Genomic DNA, 7,500 nt, shown 5'->3' with positions numbered 1-7,500 from the left:
GGCTTACTATGAGAGAAGAAATAGTATATGCCGGTGGTTCGCGTGTGTAGGCTCTATACGAAATTGCGATTCAAGAGAGTAGGAAAAGACGCGATGAACCACGATTTCCGTGCGTCTTACGTCTCTCGACGATGGGACGATCCACGCGAAGAGTTGTTACGTGCTCGCGCGAGGTGCGATAGCGTCGATTCGCTTTTCTGTACGGGGAGAAATAGAACGATGAGCTGACTTATCGGGTCTTCGTTGGAATTACCGTCGCTGGCATTGTAAACTCCAGATGACCTTGTGATTCCTTCGTCGGGCACTGGTAAAGGGTGGCGATGATTCGTTCTATAATAGAAATACCCGTCGTAGCGTTTCGGCCTAGTCACCCGCCACGAAACACTCTCTCGTCGTGGAATCCCCGCGTCGGAGAGTAAAACGCCGAAGGCTTACTTATGAAACTTACGTCTCTCGACGATGGGACGATCCACGCGAAGAGTTGTTACGTGCACGCGTATGGTGCGATTGCGTCGATTCGCTTTTCTGTACGGGGAGCAATAGAACGTTGAGTTGACTTATCGGGTCTTCGTTGGAATTACCGTCGCTGGCATTGTAAACTCCAGATGACCTTGTGATTCCTTCGTCGGGCACTGGTAAAGGGTGGCGATGATGCGTTCTATAATAGAAATACCCGTCGTAGCGTTTCTTCCGAGTCAACCCGCTCACGAAACACTCTCTCGTCGTGGAATCCCCGCGTCGGAGAGTAAAACGCGAATTCATAGTATGGAAACTTACGTCTCTCGACGATGGGACGATCCACGCGAAGAGTTGTTACGTGCACGCGTATGGTGCGATTGCGTCGATTCGCTTTTCTGTACGGGGAGTAATAGAACGTTGAGTTGACTTATCGGGTCTTCGTTGGAATTACCGTCGCTGGCATTGTAAACTCCAGATGACCTTGTGATTCCTTCGTCGGGCACTGGTAAAGGGTGGCGATGATGCGTTCTATAATAGAAATACCCGTCGTAGCGTTTCTTCCGAGTCAACCCGCTCACGAAACTCTCTCTCGTCGTGGAATCCCCGCGTCGGAGAGTAAAACGCGAATTCATACTATGAAAACTTACGTCTCTCGACGATGGGACGATCCACGCGAAGAGTTGTTTACGTGCACGCGTATGGTGCGATTGCGTCGATTCGCTTTTCTGTACGGGGAGAAATAGAACGTTGAGTTGACTTATCGGGTCTTCGTTGGAATTACCGTCGCTGGCATTGTAAACTCCAGATGACCTTGTGATTCCTTCGTCGGGCACTGGTAAAGGGTGGCGATGATGCGTTCTATAATAGAAATACCCGTCGTAGCGTTTCTTCCGAGTCAACCCGCTCACGAAACTCTCTCTCTCGTCGTGGAATCCCCGCGTCGGAGAGTAAAACGCCGAAGGCTTACTATGAAACTTACGTCTCTCGACGATGGGACGATCCACGCGAAGAGTTGTTACGTGCACGCGTATGGTGCGATTGCGTCGATTCGCTTTTCTGTACGGGGAGTAATAGAACGTTGAGTTGACTTATCGGGTCTTCGTTGGAATTACCGTCGCTGGCATTGTAAACTCCAGATGACCTTGTGATTCCTTCGTCGGGCACTGGTAAAGGGTGGCGATGATTCGTTCTATAATAGAAATACCCGTCGTAGCGTTTCTTCCGAGTCAACCCGCTCACGAAACTCTCTCTCGTCGTGGAATCCCCGCGTCGGAGAGTAAAACGCGAATTCATAGTATGGAAACTTACGTCTCTCGACGATGGGACGATCCACGCGAAGAGTTGTTACGTGCACGCGTATGGTGCGATTGCGTCGATTCGCTTTTCTGTACGGGGAGCAATAGAACGTTGAGTTGACTTATCGGGTCTTCGTTGGAATTACCGTCGCTGGCATTGTAAACTCCAGATGACCTTGTGATTCCTTCGTCGGGCACTGGTAAAGGGTGGCGATGATTCGTTCTATAATAGAAATACCCGTCGTAGCGTTTCTTCCGAGTCAACCCGCTCACGAAACTCTCTCTCGTCGTGGAATCCCCGCGTCGGAGAGTAAAACGCGAATTCATACTATGAAAACTTACGTCTCTCGACGATGGGACGATCCACGCGAAGAGTTGTTTACGTGCACGCGTATGGTGCGATTGCGTCGATTCGCTTTTCTGTACGGGGAGAAATAGAACGTTGAGTTGACTTATCGGGTCTTCGTTGGAATTACCGTCGCTGGCATTGTAAACTCCAGATGACCTTGTGATTCCTTCGTCGGGCACTGGTAAAGGGTGGCGATGATGCGTTCTACAATAGAAATACCCGTCGTAGCGTTTCTTCCGAGTCAACCCGCTCACGAAACTCTCTCTCGTCGTGGAATCCCCGCGTCGGAGGGTAAAACGCGATATATAATAGTATATGCCAGTGGTTCGCGCGCGTCGTCTCTGAGATACGCGGTCGACAGAGTTCCGAAAACACGTGATGTGCCACGATTTCCGTGCGTCTTACATCTTTCGACGATGGGACGATCCACGCGAAGAGAACGTTCGTGCTTGCGTGAGGTGCAACAGCGTCGATTCGCTTTTCTGTACGGGGAGAAATAGAACGTTGAGTTGACTTATCGGGTCTTCGTTGGAATTACCGTCGCTGGCATTGTAAACTCCAGATGACCTTGTGATTCCTTCGTCGGGCACTGGTAAAGGGTGGCGATGATTCGTTCTATAATAGTAATACCCGTCGTAGCGTTTCGACCGATGTCACCCGCCACGAAAGTCTCTCTCGACGTGGAAACCCCGCGCCGAAGAGTAAACGCGAAGGCTTACCATACGAAAGAAAACGGTATTATACGCCTGTGGTATGTGCGTCTCGGCTCTGTGATACGCGATCGGCAGAGTTACAAAAAAACGTTGATGGGCCACGATTTCCGTGCGTCTTACATCTTTCGACGATGGGACGATCCACGCGAAGAGTAGTTACGTGCTCGCGCGAGGTGCGATAGCGTCGATTCGCTTTTCTGTACGGGGAGAAATAGAACGATGAGTTGACTTATCGGGTCTTCGTTGGAATTACCGTCGCTGGCATTGTAAACTCCAGATGACCTTGTGATTCCTTCGTCGGGCACTGGTAAAGGGTGGCGATGATTCGTTCTATAATAGAAATACCCGTCGTAGCGATTCGGCCGAGTCACCCGCCACGAAACTCTCTCTCGTCGTGGAATCCCCATGTCGGAGAGTAAAACGCGAAGGCTAACTATATAAGAAATATATAGTATTATTTATGCCTGTGGTTCTCCGTTTGCCCTACTCTCAGATACGCGACTCGGAGAGTTACGAATAATCGTGATGGACCACGATTTCTGTACGTCTTACATCTTTCGACGATGGGACGATCCACGCGAAGAGATCATTCCTGCTTGCGTGAGGTGCGATAGCGCCGATTCGCTTTTCTGTACGGGGAGAAATAGAACGATGAGTTGACTTATCGGGTCTTCGTTGGAATTACCGTCGCTGGCATTGTAAACTCCAGATGACCTTGTGATTCCTTCGTCGGGCACTGGTAAAGGGTGGCGATGATTCGTTCTATAATAGAAATACCCGTCGTAGCGATTCGGCCGTGTCACCCGCCACGAAAATCTCTCTCGTCGTGGAATCCCCGCGTCGTAGAGTAAACGCGAAGGCTTGCTATAGAAGACTATAGTTTATACGCCTGTGGTTCACCGGTTGCCTGCTCTCCGGGGTACGCGATCGCGCAGGAGTTACGGAAGAACTTGATGGGCCACGATCTCCAAGCGGCTATATCTTTCGACGATGGGACGATTCACGCGAAGAGAACGTTCGTGCATGCGTGAGGTGCGATAGCGTTGATTCGCTTGTCTGTACGGGGAGAAATAGAACGATGAGTTGACTTATCGGGTCTTCGTTGGAATTACCGTCGCTGGCATTGTAAACTCCAGATGACCTTGTGATTCCTTCGTCGGGCACTGGTAAAGGGTGGCGATGATTCGTTCTATAATAGAAATACCCGTCGTAGCGTTTCGACCGATGTCACCCGCCACGAAATTCTCTCTCGTCGTGGAATCCCCGCGTCGGAGAGTAACCGCCGAAGGCTTGCTATAGAAGACTATAGTTTATACGCCTGTGGTTCACCGGTTGCCGGCTCTCCGGGGCACGCGATCGCGCGAAGGTTACGGAGGGACGTGAAGCGCCCGAGCAATGAAACGTCCGCAGGAGGAAACGAGCAACCGCCGAACATTGTTTCGCGACGTTTCCATAATGTATTGTCGTTTCGCTCGCATCCCGCTTCTTTCCCCTAGTTTCCTCGACGCGTAGTTTCGCAGCCTTAGTGGACGAATCATTCTCGATTCGAGGAAAGATATGCAGTGGGGCGTGCAATGAGCCCGCCAGAGACCACGATCTCCAATGCGTCTTTACATCTTTGGACGATGGGACGATCCACGCGAAGAGAACGTTCGTGCTTGCGCGAGGTGCATTAGCGTCGATTCGCTTTTCTGTACGGGGAGAAATAGAACGATGAGTTGACTTATCGGGTCTTCGTTGGAATTACCGTCGCTGGCATTGTAAACTCCAGATGACCTTGTGATTCCTTCGTCGGGCACTGGTAAAGGGTGGCGATGATTCGTTCTATAATAGAAATACCCGTCGTAGCGATTCGGCCGAGTCACCCGCCACGAAACTGTCTCTCTTTCGTCGTGGAAACCCCGCGTCGGAGAGTAAAACGCGCGAAGGCTGTGACTGTAACATATATATATATATATACACAGTATACAATGCCTGTGGTTTTTGCGCGTGTCGGCTCTTCGGTATACGCGATCGGCCAGAGTTACGGAGGGACGGTGAAGCGCACGAGAAATTGAAACGGCCGCACGATTGGAACCGAGCAACCGTCGAACATTGTTTCGCGACGTTTCCATAATGCGTTTTCGTTTCGCTCGCATACCGCTTCTTTTCCCCTAGTCTCTGAGACGCGTTTTCGAGCCGTTCTTCTACTATCGATTCTCGTAGAGAGAAGGGACCGGGTAGTCTGGAAGTGGAACCCGCATCTTGCGTGTACCGTACACGGAATTGAGAGGACCGGCCGTGAAGCTCGTTTTAAAGCCGTGCGTCTGACACCCAACTCTTGCGCGCCAATTTCGCGGCAAGAGATAATATGGGACGAATGACCGGCAAAGAGCCAGCTGTGAAGTCTGTTTTTTTAATCGAATCCGTGGACGTGTGTATGCCGTAGCGTCGCTCGTCGTGTTCGTTCATGGTCGTTCCGAGAGAAAGAACGAAAGCGGTAACGAAGGGACCGGCCGTGAAGCTCGTTTTAAAGCCGCGCGTCTGACACCCAACTCTTGCGCGCCAATTTCGCGGCAAGAGATAACATGGGACGAATGACCGGCAAAGAGCCAGCTGTGAAGTCTTTTTTCATTATTTGCTTTCAATCGATCGATCGGTACGATTCGTGCAACGTTTCGCGCGATGCGACGCGAAAACATGCGCGCAACAATAGATGCGTCTGATCGGAAGAACGCGAGGGTCGACTGCACGCGATGGATTCAGTATCGGGTAGGATACAAAATATATCCCCGTCGTTTCCACGCGTGCGAGTCTTCTGCGTCTTTCGCGGGTTTTTGAATGCACTATACGCCCGGAACGTCGAGAAATATATACATATTACTTGAACGTTTTTCGTCTCGAAAGGCTTCGGTGTCGTCTCCAAGGCGACGCCTGAATCTCCTTCGCGCGCTGGTCGGAGATTCAGGTATCAACTTTTATCTTCTCTTTGAAAGAAGAGAGATATTAGGTCGAACAAGTGAGAATAAAATTATATATGTGAAATATAAAATTTATACGATTACCCTGAACGGTGGATCACTTGGCTCGTGGGTCGATGAAGAACGCAGCTAATTGCGCGTCAACGTGTGAACTGCAGGACACATGAACATCGACATTTCGAACGCACATTGCGGTCCACGGATACAATTCCTGGACCACGCCTGGCTGAGGGTCGTTTACGTACCATACACTGCTTGCGTAGCTCTGTCAAATCCCCGCCGTCGTTCACCTCTTCGGATCGAACGTTTTTTATACCGAAGGGCGCAAAGAACGTCTCTGAGTCGGGTTAAGAGAAGGATGCTACGTACGAGCGAACGATGGGTGTCTCGTCGGCGTTTGTCGCGGACACGCGAAAATTCTGTGAATTTCACGGACAGTGTACGTTCTAGTTGTTGCAAAACGATCGGAATCGTTTGTATGGACTCGCGTGAGTGTTCGCGGCGTCGTGCGTCGTTCAATTACGACCGCCCGCGGATACCGCTCCACTGCGATATGGATCTGAGCGACAACTTTTTCGGCTGTTCGTGAGATGAACGGTTTCGTGTGTTTAGAAAAATTTTTTTTCCCGCGCTCCCGACGTCACCTGAAATGATGCGTCAGAGGTGAAAGAAAATATTAAGAAGTCGAGAGAGAGAGACTACACACGTTTTATTCATATTTTGTATACCGTGCGTGAGACGGATGTGCACGACACGTCGTATGTCGGTATATTACCGACTGGCCCCAGGGAGATTGTTTTCTTCCTCTCTTACGAATGAGATGTACGTTTCGGAGGATCGTCGTTACCGAAACACACGGCAAAACGAGACTTCTCGCAGCAGAACCTTTATACACAATACACATCGACTCTTTTTACCCCGAGAGAGAGAGAAAAGGTGTATTTCTTTTTTTTATTTTTCGAATTCGACGCACGAACGCTTTGACGACTGGAGAAAAACACGGTGTGTGTTAAAATCGTGCGGGACGAGCATGCGTATTCGTAACGGTCGAATAGTTCTTATTCCCCGTCGTCGCGTGTCCTCGCTGGACCACCACCGTGCGCTTCCGCCACGTTCAGTTGAATTCGAAATATATATATATAAAAAGAATCACCATATACTCTCTTTCGGGAGGTGTATTTTTATCGGTTTCTGCTATAGAGAAGAGACGGAGATCGTGTTGTGAGGTGTAACGTTTCTGTATCCCCGTTTTCGGAGGGATCGTCGTTATCGGCGGAACACACGTCAAAACGAGACTTCTCGCAGAACCTTTATACACAATACACATCGACTCTTTTACCCCGAGAGAGAGAAAAGGTGTTTTTCTTTTTTTTTTATTTTTCGAATTCGACGCACGAACGCTTTGACGACTGGAGAAAAACACGGTGTGTGTTAAAATCGTGCGGGACGAGCATGCGTATTCGTAACGGGTCGAATAGTTCTTATTCCCGTCGTCGCGTGTCCTCGCTGGACCACCACCGTGCGCTTCCGCCACGTTCAGTTGTATTTCGAAATATATATATATAAAAAGAATCACCATATACTCTCTTTCGGGAGGTGTATTTTTATCGGTTTCTGCTATAGAGAAGAGACGGACGATCGTGTGTGACACCACGTGGTAACGTTTCCGTATCCCCGTAAAATACGTTTATCTTTTCTCGTAGAAAAGAGAGAGGAAGAGGCAG

At 49.8% G+C, this 7,500-nt stretch overlaps 1 non-coding gene across 1 annotated transcript; it reads left to right on the top strand.

The window, feature by feature from the left end:
* Positions 1-5,857: 5,857 nt before the first annotated feature.
* LOC143175682 (5.8S ribosomal RNA) lies at positions 5,858-6,012 on the top strand. Its single transcript, XR_013000381.1, has one exon. It is a non-coding gene; the product is annotated as a 5.8S ribosomal RNA (ribosomal RNA).
* Positions 6,013-7,500: the final 1,488 nt, after the last annotated feature.

The sequence above is a fragment of the Nomia melanderi genome, unplaced genomic scaffold (assembly GCF_051020985.1).
Source record: "Nomia melanderi isolate GNS246 unplaced genomic scaffold, iyNomMela1 scaffold0157, whole genome shotgun sequence".
NCBI lineage: Eukaryota > Metazoa > Arthropoda > Insecta > Hymenoptera > Halictidae > Nomia > Nomia melanderi.
Note: the sequence above shows the minus strand (reverse complement) of the source record. Positions and strands in the feature narration are given on the sequence as shown.